General features: G+C 50.8%; 1 protein-coding gene across 8 annotated transcripts in view; it reads left to right on the top strand.

The window, feature by feature from the left end:
• The window catches only part of SEMA4D (semaphorin 4D), a 105178-nt gene that overhangs the window by 26264 nt on the left and 61790 nt on the right, over positions 1 to 17124 (top strand). For 3 of the 8 annotated variants that reach the window (XM_027091991.1, XM_027091996.1, XM_027091990.1), the window contains exon 1: positions 16939 to 17106. The exons of 3 other annotated variants lie outside the window; for them this stretch is intronic. The gene's annotated coding sequence lies outside the window, so the exon portion shown is untranslated. Of the gene's footprint in view, positions 1 to 4494; positions 5056 to 16938; positions 17107 to 17124 lie in introns of those variants that run through there. 2 more of the 8 variants (XM_027091992.1, XM_027091997.1) reach the window with 1 other exon arrangement.

The following is a 17124-nucleotide window of genomic DNA, read 5'->3' as shown; positions in this document are numbered from 1 at the left end:
AGTTCTTATAAAATATTGGCTATATTCCCTGTGTTGTACAATATATCCTTGTAGCTTATTTTATACTTGATAGTTTGTACCTCTTAATCCCCATTGTCTGCATTGCCCCTCCCCCCAACCCTCTCCCCACGGGTGACCACTAATTTGTTCTCTATATCTGTGAGTCTGTTTCTTTTTTGTTATAGTCACTAGTTTGTTGTATTTTTAGATTCTACGTGTAAGTGATATCACACAATATCTGTTTTTCTCTGACTTATTTCACTTAGCATAATGCCTTCCAAGTCTATATATGTTGCTGCAAATGGCAAAATTTCATTCTTTTTATGACTGAGTAGTATTCTGTTGTGTGTATGTGAGTGTGTGTGTGTGTGTGTGTGTATATATATATATATATATATATATTTATATTTATACCACATCTTCTTTATCCATTCATCTGTTGATGGACACTTAGGTTGCTTCCATAGCTTGGCTGTTGTAAATAATGCTGCTATGAATATTGGGGTGCATGTATCTTTTCAACTTAGCAGTTTTGTTTTTTTTCAGATATATACCCAGGAGCGGAATTGCCAGGTCATATGGTAGTTCTGTTTTTTAGTTTTTTGAGAAACTTCCATACTGTTTTCCACAGTGGCTGCAGCACCATTTTTTTTAGTCATTCTAATTTGCATACACTGTGTCTCCCTGTGGTTTTACTTTGCATTTCCTAGTGACTAATGGCATTAAACATTTTCTCACGTGCTTATTTGCCATCTCTATATCCTCCCTGGTGAAGTGTCTCTTATTTTATTGGGTTGGTTTTTTCTTCCTGTTGAGTTTTGGGAATTTTTCCTATGTTCTGAACACAAGTTCTTTGTCAGGTTCGGGGTTTTCAAATATTTTCTTCCAGTCTGTAACTTGTCTTTTTTTTTTTTTTTTTTTTGTGGTACCCGTTGCGGAGCACAGGCTCCGGACGCGCAGGCTCAGCGGCCATGGCTCACGGGCCCAGCCGCTCCGTGGCATGTGGGATCTTCCCGGACTGGGGCATGAACCCGTGTCTCCTGCATCGGCAGGCAGACTCTCAACCACTGTGCCACCAGGGAAGCCCCGTAACTTGTCTTTTAATTCTTGTAACAAAATCTTTCACAGAACAAAACGTTTTAATTGTGATGAAGTTCAACTTACCAGTTTACCATCATTCATAGGGAGTACATGGAAAGATGATTCATTTTCTGTTACTGATCTCGTATCCTGTGATTTTGCTCACCTCACTTGTTAGTCCTGAGAGCTTTTTTGTTGTTGTTGTAGAGTCTCTGGAATTTTCTGCAGAGGCAATCATGCTGTCTGTGAAAAGGCCATTTTATTTCTTCCTTGCTAATCTGTATGCCTTTTATATCTTTTTCTCGCCTCATTCACTAGCCAGGCCTCCAGTGCAGTGTTGAATAGAGGCAGTGAGAGGGGCCATCTGCCTTGTCCCTGGTCTTAGGGGAAAGCATTCAGTCTTCCATCACTGAGTATCATGTTAGCTATAGGTTTCTTCACAGATGTCTGTTAGTAGACTGTCGAGGTTCCCTTCGATTTCTAGTTTGCTGAGAATTATCATGATTGGATGCTGATTTTTTTCAGAGACTTTTTCTACATAAATTCATATGCTTGTGTGTTTTTTCTTCTGTAGACTGTTAATATGGTAGATTACATTGATGGATTTTATATACTGAACCAGCCTTGCATTCTGGGATAAACTCTATTTGGTTGTGGTGTACCATTTATATATATATATATATATATATATATATATATATATATATATACACGTAGCTGGATTAAATTTGCTAATATTTTTTGAGGATTTTTGCATCTGTGTTCATGTTGGTTTGCAATTTTCATGTGCTGTTTTTGTCTGGTTTTGTTATCAGGGTAATGCTGGCCGCATTTAAGTTGGGAAATGTTTTTTCTTCTGTGTTCTGGAATAGCTTATGTAGAATTGATGTTCTTTCTTAAATGTTTGGTAGAATTTGCTGGTAAAACCATCTGGGTCTGGAGATGTCTTTCTCAGAAGAGTTTTAAAGTATGAATTCTATTTCTTAAGTATTGTTCAGGTTACCTATTTCATCATGATGCATTGTGGTAATTTGTGGTGGTTGAGAGATTGGATTATTCCCTTTAAGTTGTTGACTTTACTTGCAGAGTTGTTCGTGGTATTCCCTTATTATCCATTACTGTCTGTGAGGTCTGCAACGATCACACCTCTCTCTCCTGGTACTGGGATTTGGGAATGTATTAGACCTAGTGTCTGAAATGTAGCCTTTGTTTGGAATGGGGCCAGCATCCTAGCTGAAGGCATTGCCCCATCTCCCTAGGGTGGATTCCCTGGGTTTCTGTGGTATCTTTAGGGAGTAGCAAATGAGGTGTGTTCGGAGGAACTTTAAGGCTTTTGGGCAGCATTTGGTGCCCAGGGGTGGAAAGTTAATACACGGCACCCCAGTGACCTGCATGTCATGTCTTCTTGTGTTTCCAGAAGCATCAGTTTGCTGCCAGGGAGCAATTTCACACAGTGGGGGAGGGGGGGCGGGGGGGTGTGGAATCTCACTAAAGGGTGGAAGAGATTCCCCCTTTGTTCATGGTGTTTAAGGGGATTGTTCCAAGTGGTGTGTGTGTAGTATTGACTAATTTATGTTTCATGTATTTCTAGTCAAGGCCACAAACTGGGCTTGTTTTTTTTTTTTTGCTTTTTGTTTTTTTTGGCTGCGTTGGGTCTTCGTTGCGGTGGCTTCACTTGTTGCGGTTCATGGGCTCTAGGCACGCAAGCCCAGTAGTTGTGGCTCGCAGGCTCTAGAGCACAGGCTTGGTAGCTGTGGCGCACGGGCTTAGTTGCTCTGTGGCATGTGGGATCTTCCTGGACCAGGGTTCGAACCCATGTCCCTTGCATTGGCAGGCAGATTCTTAACCACTGTGCCACCAGGGAAGCCCCTGGGTTGCTTTTAAAACCCTGGTAAATTAAAGCCAGTGTAGTGGTATGTTTTAGTTAGAGGTTTAAGTGGAGATTGTTTAGTAGTGGTCGTTTATTTGGCGGGGATGGAAGATAGTTGATAGCATGTCCTTCTGTATGATACTTTGTCTTCCTTCATCAGGAATCCTAAAGTAAACATTTTTAGAATGAGGAAAGCTGTGGGGTTTGGGCTGCTGTTACAAAATACCACAGACTGGGTGGCTTATAAGCAACTGACGTTTATTTCTCACAGCTCTGGAGGCTAGCCATTTGAGATCAGGGTGCTGATGTGGTCGGTCGGGTAGGGCCTGGGTTCAGGTCTTGGACTTCTCACTGTGTCGTCCCAAGGTAAAATGGGCGAGGGAGCGTGCTGGGGTCTCTCTTATAAGGACACGAATCCCATTCATGAGGGCTCCACTTTCATGTCCTACCCACCTCCCAGAGGCCCCCCTCCTAATACCATCATGCCGGGGGTGGGGGTAGGATTTAACATGTGAATTTGGGGTGGGGGGAAACGTAAACATTCAGACCGTAACAATTTCTGATCCTGATATTGTGACATCTTCCTAAGTGAGAGAGAAAGGGTCATAGTTGTTTAGTAATTTGTCAAGCAAGATTAATTTTGCTTCATTTAATTAAAAAAAAAAAAACTGTGTCACACCGGGCTTTAGAATAAGAGAGGCATTTATGAGCAATAGAAAGAAAATAGGTTTTTGCAAAAGCAGAAGGGTTTGGAAACCTGTGCAGGCCTTGGCGAGGTTAGGGACACAGAGTTTCCTAAATGATTGCAAGTCATTTGGAGGACCAGGCCTGGCACATTGACCGCCCTGCTTTAGTCACTATCACAGTCCTGTGGCAACTCAGTCTGTCCTGCTGCTGCTTGCCTGCTGCAGGCTGGTCAGGAAGTTCCAGGTGAGGGGCTGTGGCTTGGATACTAGCCACCAGGACAGCTTAGGTCTTTGGAGGGCTGTTTCCAAAAGTGGGGTGGGGAGCCTTTCAAGAATTGTAATTCTTCTAGGTGTAATGTTCCCCCTTACTACAAAAGTAGCACATGTACTGTAGGATGTACAGAAAGGAGGGGAATTAAAATCAGCCCCTCCTCCAATAGAGTTTGGGTGTAAATCCTTTTAGCTCCTGCAGCCCTAGTCTCCTTTGGGGCTAAATTGTGGGCACCACATGCTGGCGTGGTGCCTTGGGGGGCGTCCCACATGAGATCCCAAGACCATCTAGTTCTGAGGTCTCAGAAGATGGGCAGCTAGGCTGCGAGGGCATGAAAGTACGTGGAGGCACGCTCTTCCACCCGTTCCCCGTGCCCTTGTGTCCTTGTCCGCACGTGGCCGCCAGGAGGGAGGCCGGCGCCGGGGCACAGGTGGAGGCATGGTGGGGAAGGAATGCCCATTCCTTTTCACGGAGAGTGTTCAGCTTTGACAGCTGAGAGGGGGAGCCCCTGTTAATTCTTACCTGTACAATTAGCTCTGCAGACTAATCATTCTGTTTCTTTCCAGGAGTTTGGTGACATTTTAGTTTCTGTTCTGATTGCTTGTAAAAGAGTAACAAAACCCTCTTTGGGCCATGTCTTCTGGAGCTTGTGGCTTAGAACCTAATAGTTACATAGTAAGGAGAGGGCAGTTGAAGTGGAGCAGCATCCTTGCAGAAGGTTCCGGTAACGGACGTGGTGTTCATGTGTCATCGTCATGTGAACGGCAGTTACGTCCTTTGGTGTCACATGAGAACTCACCTGAAAACACCGACCATCGGGACTGCAGACGTTGCCATGTGCTGTCCAGGGACTGGATATGAGGGTGTTGATCAGTGCGCACAAATTACAGTGCAAAGAGCACAGTTTGCCTGTCACCGAGGAGCTCATGCATGCATGTGACCAACTTAGACCTTGAGACGGATGTTTCTCAAGCATGGCCTAGTGCAGACGGAAGCACATGCCCTCTCGACATGACACGGCATGTGTTCTATACAGAAGGAACCTCACTAACTCCCTGGGCGGCCTCTCAAGGAAGCGTGTGCCCCAAGAACGGTCTCTCCTCTGACCTCCAAGGAATTGTCTGCTTGGTATCAGCATGTCTGAGCAGGTGTGTGCAGGCTGGAAGGGGTCTGGGGGGTGGGCAGACCTGGGGTAAACGTGTGTGGCTTCCTAGAGCAGTGATTCTTTTCAAAGAAAGAGAAGGCCCCAGGTGCCCCCCTCTCTCTGATGTTAGGGATTCTTAGAGATGTTCGAGGAACCCTGGAAAGAATTCTAGTTTGCATAAAGAAAAGGCATTTCTGAAAGTGAATTGGCGTCCCTGTTCCTCATTTTCAAGGCTGTGTGAGCACAGACCTAAGTGATCAGCATGTTTTTTTATTTGAGTAAGGGGGGATCTTTCATTCATATCATTCAGCAATTTATGTGTCAGCTCCATTGGCACATGCCCCAGCTGGCTGCAGTTCCTTGCTGGGAATGTCCCACAGCCTGGGAGGGGCTGCTGGGACACTGCTGGGCCTCTCACTGGACAGTGATGCTCCAGGACCTGTGTCCCTTATGCTGTCGGGGCAAACCTCCTCCCTGCTCCCAGCTCCCCAGCTCTCCTCATCCCCCACTGCCCTCTAGAAATGCAGAAGTCCTTCTTGGTACCACTTCCCCTTTCACCTCACTGTGTACCATTGCCGGGTCCTGAGCCCCCTTCCCTCCCAAACCTCACAGTTCTCCCTCCCTTCTGTCCACCATGGACTTTGGAATGAGCATCCTCTGCATGGAACATTGGAGCCTGTGGGGTTTGTCTGGCTTGGTACAGCTCTGTACGTGGTACGTAATGCAGACAGTCCTCGCCTGCAGACAGGCAAATGAATTCTGTCCAGTGTCAGGGCAGTTGACTTCCTCCCACGGAAAAATCCAGTTTTGTGCCTGTTGGAAGTTCATTTCTATATTTCTTTATTTTATATATATATATATATATGTATTTTAATTGAGCTGAAGTGCACATAACATAAAATTAACCACGTTACAGTGAACAGCTCAGTGGCATTTAGGACATTCACAGTGTGTGTAACCACCGCCTGTATCTAGTTCTAAGACCTTTTCATCACCCCCTGCGTGATGAAAGTGGTACTTCACTGCTGCGTACCACTAAGCAGTCACCCCCTTTCCTCCTCCCTCGGCCTCCATATAATCTTGTGCCTTCTTTGAAGGCACTGTAATGTCTCATTGGTTCCTCATGAATAATGAGTTAAATAACATTTTTAACATGTGGTCTTTTTTTGTGTGTGTGTGTGTGTGTGTGTGGTACGCGGGCCTCTCACTGTTGTGGCCTCTCCTGTTGCGGAGCACAGGCTCCGGACGCGCAGGCTCAGCGGCCATGGCTCACGGGCCCAGCCGCGCCGCGGCATGTGGGATCTTCCCGGACCGGGGCATGAACCCGTGTCCCCTGCATCGGCAGGCGGACTCTCAACCACTGCGCCACCAGGGAAGCCCAAATGTGGTCATTTTTTAAAATGACCTTTTAACAACCATCCCGCCCTTGGCTGAGCTGCCAGCCCTTCTCACTGGGTGGTGCTGGTTTTCAGTCCTCCAGCGCCTCCTGTACTACCTCCGTGGCATTCGGTGGGCTGGGGATTTTTTTTTTTTAGAATGAGAATCTGGTCATGGAGGGTAGGTGAGCACTTCACGTGTGGACTTTCCTGGTCTTGTCTGGGGCTCTTGGGTGATATTTTGAAAAGAAGTCATCTTCCTGGGCTGGCGCTCTGTGCCCTGCCAGGTCAGTCAGCATGTATTGATTAATTATCACAAGTCCAGTGCTGTGTTGAGCAATCCAGATGTTTACAGTTGTGGAGAGGGCATAGTGCCAAGAACAGAAATCTCATGCAGTCGGAGCCAGTGGGCTTGCGTGCTAGGTGTCGTCATCAGCTGAGCAGAGAGCGGGACCCTCACCCCCTGAGCTCTCTGGGCCCCGTGGTAATGGCCACGAGTTGGCCCAGCCTGTCCCTCAGGGGCTGAGGACTCCCTGGCACCCCATGTTCCCAGCAGACCTAAAGCACAACCTCCATGTGTGAAGGTTGAACCCCCTAACTGGCCCGAGTCTCAGTCAGTCTTCCTCGTGGGGCCCTCACTCTGGTGCGACCTCAGGTTTGAACTCGGCCCTCAGTGACCCTGGCTTTTCCCAGTCCCTTGGCCATGTGGGGAGGGACCTTTCCCTGCTGTCCAAAACCAACCGCAATAAGCAGGTGGTTGTGACCTTGAGCAGAAAGAGAAAGGTCAAGCCTTGATTGTGGGAACCCCCAGAATAGTCCTGTTGAACAGAGACAAACCCCTGTCTGCAGAAGGGACTGGATTGTTGGACAGAAGATGGCTGGTGTGAGCTCAAGATTTTCACCTCAGGAGGGCTGTTGGTGCTTTTGTAAACGGCCAAGGACAGCTTTCAGTTCAAGGTGTCCTTGGCTCGCTTTTGCTTTAAGTGATAGGCATTTGTTAGCGTCTCCACATCCTATCCGACGGCTGCTTCTTGTCGCTCACATCAGTGTTGTCATGAGGGGAGAGCTTGGGTCCCCTTCCCTCGGAGTCCCCACTTCTCTCCTGAAACCAGCTTTGCGGGTTTTCCGTAAATAACACATGGCTAACGACCTTCATTTCTGTGAGGAGTTGTGGCACCATACCAAAGTTTTGGAGAGAAGTTAGTGAAATGTCCCAACATCTGTATTCGTAAGAAATCAAGTTTCAAGTATTTACAGCACAGTGGTGCGGAGCGATTTCTAAGCATTTCCCTTTGGCTACGCAGAGAATGTCGCAGCCAGGGTGGCGTGTGCATGCGTGATTTCAGCACCTCGCTCTGCAGTTTCGGTCTTAGTAGAGCCTGAGGGTTTCCCTTCCTAACCCAAACCGAGTTTAATCAGCTGCTAGGAAAAGCGGTTTGCTAAAACCCATCCTACCCTTCTGTTAAATCTGATCCATTAATTCATTTGTTACTAAAGACACATGTTGATCCCAGGACTTTCTCCAGGGTTTGTACACTGTGGTTTTCTATCCTTACGCCATTCTCCAGTGTAGGAGAAAAACTCAGGTGGATGCAATTTCTAGAGGTTTATTTTGATGGTTTTCCTCATGTGTCAGCACACCTCAGGTAGGGCAGTGGGTGTCACCATTACCTCCTTGGTTGGCTGAGGAGGTTTGACTCAAAATCGCAGCGATCTGCTTAAGGTCATGTGTCCAGAAAGACACGTACGCACACTCTGGTGCCAGTCTGGTCCTGTATATACTCTCATTTATTTAATCCTCTCTTTTCAGTTTTCAGTTTTTTGCTATCGAGAGGCTCCTGGGTGAGAACTTTTGTGTGTGAGTACCTGTCCCTGTTTCTTATCATTACCCGTGGCTAGCATTGACTTTTCTAAGGTTCTGGATGTTGCTTCTTGAAGAGGCTTCCTGTTGACGTTGGGGAGGGACTCCTACCTCCTCACCACCATTGAGCCTTATCAATTTTTCTTTGTTAATTCTGTAGGGGGAGAATGGCATCTTGTGTTAATTTGTATTATTCTGATTACCAGTGAGATGAACATTTCATTTCACACATTTAGTTGCAGCATGTTTAGAAGAGAATCTTTTGTGTTCAGGAGAGCAGTGACCAGTTCAGCAGTGACCGCCCCCTGCCCAGAGCATGAGGGCAAGCATTTGTTGGTGGTGGGAGTATTCCCGCCGGGAACTTCTCTCCCTGCAGGGGCCTGGAGAGCAGGGGTCCTGGATACACTGTGTGTCATGCTTTGGATGGCCCCATGGAGCCCTGCCCACCTCCTGGAGGGGTGTCAGCTTAAGCAAAAGGTCCCATGTGCTGTGTTTGATGTTTCCAAGGAAAGGCTGAGTTTTCCACAGCGAGTGGGACACTGGGTGTGCGTGAGTGGTGTGATTTTCCTTTGATGTTGCTTCCCCCTGTTTCGCTGGCCTGCCAGCCCCCAGGAGCAGCTGTGACTTGAGGTCTCAGACACGCCCCTGAGTTGACTCCTGAACCAGTCCCTGTTTGTACCGTGACCCTGAACTGGTGGGACGTTATGGAACCCTATGAGTCTTCAGGAAGGTGGAAGTCAGAGATCTCACCTGTCCATCAGACCCGTGTGTTTTGGGATTCAAGTAATTTGTAATCAGTTGTCACATGGAAAACAAAGCCAGACATAGTAATAAGAGGCTTTATTAGGAAGGATTATTATGGGGGATCCAGGGAGGCGGCTGTTGCAGTGGAGAGATGTCAGCGTTCGGCAAACTGGGTTTTTCCTTGGTAGGGAGGTGTAGACAAGGCTATTAGGACCCGGGTGTGGGGATGAAGAATGATGGGGTGGTAGATTGGGAGACGTGTCCTCCAAGGCCGGCCTGTTCTCAGGGGCGCCATCCGAGTGCCCAGCCTCACGGTGGGTCGAGGGAGGCCTGGGGGAAGGAGAGAAGCCGAACCAGAGTCGGGTAACAAGTGTTTTGTTCCGATTTATCTGTAGGGATGAGCTGCTCAGCCAAGGCACAGAGTGGAATTCGGGGGCCCGTGTCTCCCCTTGCCCTAGGCGAATGGGGCCCCCCGTCTTATCTGAGTCATGCGCAGCGAGCCCTTCCTGGATCACAGAGGGATGGCGCGGTCCACCTGCCGATCGCAGGGCCAGGTGCAGTCAAGACTGTCAGGCTGAGCTCTGCAGGGAGCGGGTCTGTCATGGCGGCGGACAGGTGGCTGCCTGGACTGCGTGCTTCAGCCGCCTGGGCGCTGAAACCTCAGTGGGGCCACCCTGCCCCGCCCAGGCCTTTCCCATGGGGACCTGCTTCCAGGGGAGGCACGTGTGAGCTGGGCTGTGATGGATGGGAAGGACCTGTCGCACGCAGGAGTGGCTCTGGGGACAGAGGGCCGTGCGAGGGGGCGCTGGCCATCTACAATGTTGTGCCCTTGAGCTGACCGGTGGGGCTTGGTCAGGGGGTTGGGGTGCCTCCTGAGGGAGGCCAGGAGCCCTGTGGAAGGAAGGAGCCCCGGCAAAGGGCTTCCTCAGCACCACGCTCCTCCTAGGCTCTGATTGGGGGACGTTTAGTAGGCCCGCCCTGATTACAGGGTTGTTAAAAACTCTCACAGATTCCACGACATTTTTGGTTTCTTCCTTTCTTTTTTCTTGCTTTGACTCTCCCCCTCTTCCTCCCCCCTTTTCTCTTTTTCTGATATTGGTTTTTACGTTCGTAATTCACTTTAAAACTTAAACATTGTTGAAATACTAAGCTTGAGCACCAGCAGTTTCTTACAACGTGATTGTGAATTAGGGGCCAGTTTGGGAGCTTTGTCGTCACTCACACCATTGCTAGCGAGGCCTGACCCGCCCCCACTCCTGCACCTCCCGGAGCTCATGCTCAGTGTTCACTGGGCCAAGGGGAGTGGCATGAACGGAATCAGGGTGCAAATGATGCTCTTTGCTCCCAGTTCATGCAGATGCTGCATCTGGTCTCTCCTGGCCAGGTGAACTGCACCCCATGACTGAGTCCCAGGGGCCTGTTGCGTGGCTGGGGCATTTAGTCTGCGTGTAAGATAGGGGGTAAGGAGTTCTGGCTCACGGTTTGCCCTGCTCACGTGTCCCCTTTTCTCACTCTGTCTCAGACTCTGCCATCCCAGACGGTAGTAGGAAGCCGCATCCCAGTTGCTAAAATGTTTGATGACACCGATCATCATGTAGGGGATGAAATCCGCCTGCAGAGTGCAGTTCTTTTTAGAGGAGGCTCCTGAGCAGGTCTTGCCGTAGGTGTTCCTCCATCAGTGAGCAGCTTCATCTGTTTGTTACGCTCCTGGCACTAGCTGGGGACTGGAGAGGCAGAGGAGGAAAGCTGGTGTCAGAAAGCTCAGGCAGTTCTGCTGGAAGGTTCACAGTCTGTCTGGGAGCTGCGGGCTACAGAGGCCAGGGCAGGAGAAGGGCTGCTCGAGGCCATGCTGTGGGAGCAGGTCCAGGAGTGGGGTGTCTGTGGTCAGCGCCAGCTTCTCTGGGCAGGAGGGGAAGGGCCAGGGCTGCAGAATGGGGTTGCCGCCCAGCGCTGGCATGAACGCTAGCTCCAAGCCTCTTCACTCTCCATCCATCACTGCCTTTCATGCTGCTCCTCCCCTGCGGGGGCGTTGGCAACCTGGGACCTCCAGTCTCACACCCTGGCAGTCAGATCTAAACTGGATTTGAAGCTTTGGCCCCCGCTGTGGCCCTGGAGGGCCGTCTTCAGCTCAGGGTCCGCCTTGGGCACTTCTTGAGCTTTCGTTTCGTTGCATTTACTTGCTCTGATTAAGCCAGGAGAGAAGAGAGCTTCTGAGGGAGCGATTGAGTTTGTTTGGGCTGGGAGCCAGCAGCCTAAGAATCAGCTTCCAGAAGAGCTAACAAAGTGAGCAGGACCCATGCTGGCAGCTCTGGACATGGCAGTGGAGGAGGGTGGCGGAAATGTCAGGTGCCAGTCGCGTCAGTCACACCCCGAGCTAGCGGGGCCATGGCCACTTCAGACCCGCAGACATCTGTGCGTGTCCCAGAGAGAGACCTGGGTTAAAAGTCTTCCAGACATGTTTGCGTTAGAGGGAGCCAGGAGTGACTTTTATTTTCAGTGTGTACACAAGACATTTAAGTACCACGTCCTCTCCAGATGCCCGTCCTGCTGATGGAATTGTTCTTGGAGGGAGCGTTCGGTGTTTGCTGCCCAGGCTCCTGGCCCTGCCCTGATTCCCCGGCCCTGGGAACTGCCCCACCCCCATGTTAGGAATCTCCCCTTGGCTTTACCTGTCACGTTGTAAATAGACGGCTTACAAAAGATAATTGAAAAGGAAAGGCTTAGGAAGATTAAAAAATACTCTAGAACTTGTGTTGAAGTGAAGAAAACAACTCATTTCCAGGATCAACTTTGCCACTTTGAAGGGGTTCGTACAGAAACATCGTGCGGGTGGGTTCTCTGTGTGAGGGTGGAGCAGGTATGTCATTGTGTTGCTGCTGCGGGCCCGTCTGTCTCTGTGACGAGAGTCCTGGGGACGTGCGGTGATCCAAGGTCAGCCTCTGCGAGGAGCTGACCTCTGGGATTGTGTGTCTTCCCATGAGAACGGGGACCAGGTGGTCTTGGAGGCCTGGCTTCAAGGCGTGGGTCTGTTGGCGGTGCTGGGGCGCCTACCTTGGGGATGTCACCTGCCTGTGGGCTTCCCCGAAGCACGGAACAGGAGGGTCCGTGAGGGGCTCTCCGGCCTCCCAGGATAGGGTTCCTGTGGATGTCTGCGGGGTACAGTTTTATGTCTCATCTGTCACTTTTTCCCTTTTGACTCAAACTCTTAAAGCCTGGTGGTCCTGCTTATGGTGAGAACTTGAGTGCAGGTAGTGAATTACTCTGAGTGTTTTTGTTTTGGTGCTGCCTGGTCGTTAATCCCACAGTTTTATTCTTACCAAGAGTGCACTGTGCGTGCTGCCTGGGTACCAGGGTGGCCCCCAGAGGCAGGGGGCTCCATGGGCATGAGATAGAGCACCTGCCCATCGGAGGTGTGCTTTATTTTTAGCAAATGGCATTCAGCGTCTTGCAGAGCTGAGAGCAGGACGACTGTAGATGTAATTAAGTGACTCTGAAATGGGAGTTAATTACTTCTGCCTGTGTCAGAAGGCCAGGGAGGGTCTCTCTGGTCCTCTGGCTGCAGCCCTGTGAGGCTGTCACCTGGACAAGCTCCCAGGACCACCCCTCGAGGGCATCCAGGGTCCTGTGGGTGCTGCTCTAACTAATGGTGAGTGGCCTGAGGAGCTGAAAGTTCATGACTCTTTAATGTAAAAATTATATACAAGGAACTTTATCCTAACGCTGATCTGTGCATGGTATTAGCCCAAATGTGTCCTCTCAAGGCATACGGAACAATTATATTACAGGAGCAACAGGTCACTGACAAGAAGGCATGTGTGTATAACGCGGTGTGTTCAAAAGCTGCCATAACAGGATGAAGGGCTTGAGCACCGCCCAGCTCAGGGGCTGCCCTGGTCAGTGTCTAGTGAGAGAGCACCCGTGGGTGCTGGTGCTCTGTCCATCCTGCTAAGGACGGGGCTCCAAGGCACCAGGACCAGGGTGGACAGAGGGCTGCGTCTAGGACCTCCCTCCATAGCTGTCCCCAACTCTGATCTTGTTGGGTCCATTCCTAGTGACTGGAAGCTTCCACACCTCCAGCCACACCTGGGCCCATGCTGTCCAGTGCTGTGGCCGACACCACACAGTGTGAGAAGCGCTCCACTTCTCCACACCCCGGTGTGGCCGGTCAGAGCCGAGCAGCGCTGTGGCTGTGGAGACCTAGACTCAGAAGCAACAGTAGGATATCCTGTCCACGACCCTATTAATTATGTGTTGAAGTGATTGGGCTTTCGACGTGTATTGGGCCAAATAAAATATATTATTAAAACTAACTTCACCTATTTGTTTTTACTCTCGATGTGACTTGTAGGCACACCTGAAATCATGCACGTGGTCACGTGTGCGGCCCACCTGGTGTTTCTGTGGGGGGCACAGATCTCAGCTGTTCTCTGATACCCTCTGTGTTTGAGTTCCCCCTTCTGTCAAGGCCCAGCTCATAGGCTGGGAGGCACAGATTAGGAACAGGTAGGTACATCAGGCTTTGAGAATACCTTGAAACCAGCTCTAAGTGCTACTGTTTTTGCATTTCTGCAGACAGTTACACATAGCCTGCTGGGCCTCATCCAAGAAATGGATTCTGTGCTCAGATGGTGTTTCTCTTGCATGGGGAACCGGCGCACTTGGCTTTGGTGAGCACGCTGCTCCCCTGAAAGGCTATCCCAGCTCCCTGTCATTCAGGCTGCGCCTTACCCGGACTGCCTGTTTTCCGGGCTCCCCGTTGTCTGGGCTTTTGTCTCCCTGATTTCTATGGATGAAGAAACGTGCAGTGCATCTGGCCTGATCTTCCACTTACAGCTGTGGCCTGTGCGTGCTGGTTGGCGTGCCAAGCCTGTGTGTCAGCGATGGCTTTGATGAACTCCTGCCACTGATCTGGTGGGAGGAGGGACCACCGTTTAACCCTCTTCCGCCCCTGGAAGCCCCGCTGACAAGCTGGTGAATGTGGGCTGCTGTTTGAGTAGCTGCAGGGCACGTGGCCCGAGTCCTGGGAGAGACCCATAGGCCTTCCCACATCTGGCTGGGCTATTTATATCCCACAAAAGCCTGTTTTTCTCTGAAAAGAGTGAGCGTGTGGTGATGCTGTCATGTGCATGGGTGAAGCCAGTGAAACAGCCTTTCAGTAAACTCCTTTCTGGTGCATCCGACACGTTTTCATGGCATGCACAGGCTTCCGGGTTCCACATCTGCCCCGCCCTGTGGTGTTCGTGCACACTTGGAGTGCGGGCAAGCTGTGGCCCCCAGGGCGGCCCCGCTCCCATGGCGGGAGAGCATGGCTAGCCCAGGGTGTGGAGCCCCAGCTCTCCCTGATAGCCGGGGAGGGACAGGTCCCTCTGGGGCCCATCACTCGAACAGCATACTGAACTCCTGAGCTGTGCCCCACATGCTCTAGGCACCAGGCTTTCCACAGTGGAGAGAGCTTTCTCGTGTTGGGGAGGATGGGCCACAAAGGGGATCAGTAAGTCAGATATGGGGGCGGTGAGATGGTGGTGGGTGTAAAGAAGAGAAGTCAAGCGGAGAAGGGGCAGTTTGTTGAGAAAAGACAGGAGCTGGGCCTGGGTTTGGGGAGGAGTGTTCCAAGCAAAGGGGACAGTAGCTGCAAAGGTCCTGAGGCAGGAGTGTGCAGAAGGGACAGGTGAAAGGAGAAGAGGTAGGTAGATGGTGAGTTTATCTGTGCTCAGGGGTGCTGAGATGGGAGCCCTGGGAGCCAAGGGTTTGGACAGGACCACAGGCCTCTAGGAAGAATGGACCCTGGAAGGTAGAACAGGGCACCCTGTTAGGAGGCTGTGAGGTGATCCAGGGAGAGACGTGGTGGCTTGGGCCAGAGTATAGCAGTAGGGGTGGGAGGATGGCCCGACTGGGCATTTATTTGGAGGTGGAGCTGAGAGGACTTGCTGCCAGGTTGGATCGGGGATGGGGTGGGGGCCGAGGGTGCACCGAGGTTTTGGCTGAGCAACTGGAAGGATGGAGGGTCCACTTACAGGCCAGCTCCACCCGGGCTGTCTAGGAGGCATCCCAACCTTGGGAGACGGGGAGTGTGGCTTGGGGACACGTGAAGTTTGGAGGGGAGGAGGCCCTAGGAGCCTACGCCTGGAGTTGGGGAGATGTCCAAGGAGTGGCCCCGAGGGGTAGTTCCCAGCTGGAGCTCAGCAGCAAGTTCTCCCAGAGAGCAGGCAGCCTTGCTTGGAGATGTCCCTCAAGCATGCGTCCATCAGTGAGGCTGGCCTGTGGGGGACACGAGGATGGGCCCCTGGGGTGAGATAGCCCTTGATGGGAGACTCGGACAGGTGGCTGTACGGGAAGGAAGAGGGTGTGAGTGGCGGAGCCTTAAGCTGTCTGGAGGCGGGGAGAGAGCAGCAGGAATGTGGGTGAGGCAGAGCCCCTCCTCCACCCCTGGCATGGCTGGCTTTGAGGACTCTGCCCAGCTTGGTTTGGGGAGCAGAAGGTGGGTTTGGGAAGGGAGTGCTTCCATCCTTCTATGTAAGCCCTGTATGGATACTCTTCATGCCTTCATTGCCTTGTTTTGCTGCCTCGTTGGAAAGACGTGGCTCTCCAGGGTCTTGGATGGCCCATGCCTTTGAGTCAAAGGGGGCACTCATTTTTGCAGGAAAATGCCATGGGCAGCAAAAGTGTCCTCACTAGAACCTGAGAGAGGCCCAGCTGTGTTCATTATGTAGGCAAGGTCGTGTGTCTTTGTCTTCTTGGCCATCTTTGAGGGTGGGGGGGCGGTGGGTTAATTACCGACTGGTCAGTGTTCATCATGAACTTGGACCAGGCCCCACTTGGAGCCACTCACTCAGGCTCTAAGATTGCTTTTTTTGGTTCTCTGTAGTAGGCTGAAGAATGGCCCCCAAAGAAGTCAGATTCTAATCCCTGGAACTTCTGCGTGTTGCCTATTCTAGTGATGGGATCTTTGCAGATGTGATTCAGTTAAGAATCTTGCATGAGGAGGTGATCCTGGCTTATCTGATGGGCCCTAAATGCCATCACATGTGTCCTTATGAGAGGGAGGCAGGGGAGATGTGAAAGACAGGGGGAGAAGGTGATGAGAAGATGGAAGCAGAGAGTAAGAGTGATGTGGGTGTGATGGCTGATTCTGTGTGTCAGCTTGACTGTGCCATGGGTGCCCAGATAGTAGTCAGACCTGATCCTGGGCGTGTCTGGGTGGGATTAGCATTTGGATCTGTAGATAGACTAAAGCAGATTTTCCTCCCCCATGTGGGAGGGCCTCATCCAATCAATTGAGGGCCTGAATAGAGGAGAAAGGCGGAATAAGAGAGAATTCCCTCTCTCTGCCAGACTCTCTTTGAGCTGGGACATTGGTCTTCTCCTGTCTTCAGATACGGACCAGAGATGGAACTTGTCCCCTCGGCGTTCCTGGGTCCAGCTTGCTGACTGTAGATCTCAGGGCTCTCCAGCCTCCATGGTCATGTGATCAGATTCATTATATTAAATCTCTTTCTCTCTATATACACATCCTATTGATTCTGTTTCTCTGGGGACTCTGACGAATACAGTGGTCACAAACGAAGGAATGCCGCAAGCCACCAAAAGCTGGGCGAGGCAAGGAAGGATTCTCCCTCAGAGTCTCCAGAGGGAGCGCGGCCCTGCTGACACCATGATTTCAGCCCAGTGAAACTGATTGCAGACTTCTGGCCTCCAGAACTGTGAGAGAATAGATTTCTGTTGTTCTAAGCCACCCGGTTTATGGTCATTTGTTAGAGCTGCCACAGGAAAAGAACACAGCCAGTGTAAACAGTGCTACCGTAAATACCCCAGCCACACGCATGGGGCTGTTATTCAGGCATGGATTTCAGGGAGTGGCACTGCTGGGGCAGGGTGTGTGTCTCTTTGTTTCATAGATCATGCCAGATAACTTTTCAAAAAGATCTAGCAGCCCGTCTCTTCCCTGCATGGATGAGTGTGTGCCCTGATCCTGCATGCTCTCTCAGCGGTGGACATGAGCAGTCTTTTCGACTTTGTCAGTCTGAGAGGGGCAGAGCTGCAGCTTTGTTCCTTGACATGTGTCTCTTTGAATCTGGTGAGTTTAGGGTCTTTG

This window comes from Aethalodelphis obliquidens, unplaced genomic scaffold (assembly GCF_003676395.1).
Source record: "Aethalodelphis obliquidens isolate GAN/ISIS:26980383/991018 unplaced genomic scaffold, ASM367639v1 scaffold74, whole genome shotgun sequence".
NCBI lineage: Eukaryota > Metazoa > Chordata > Mammalia > Artiodactyla > Delphinidae > Aethalodelphis > Aethalodelphis obliquidens.
This window is presented reverse-complemented; position numbering and strand designations above follow the sequence as displayed.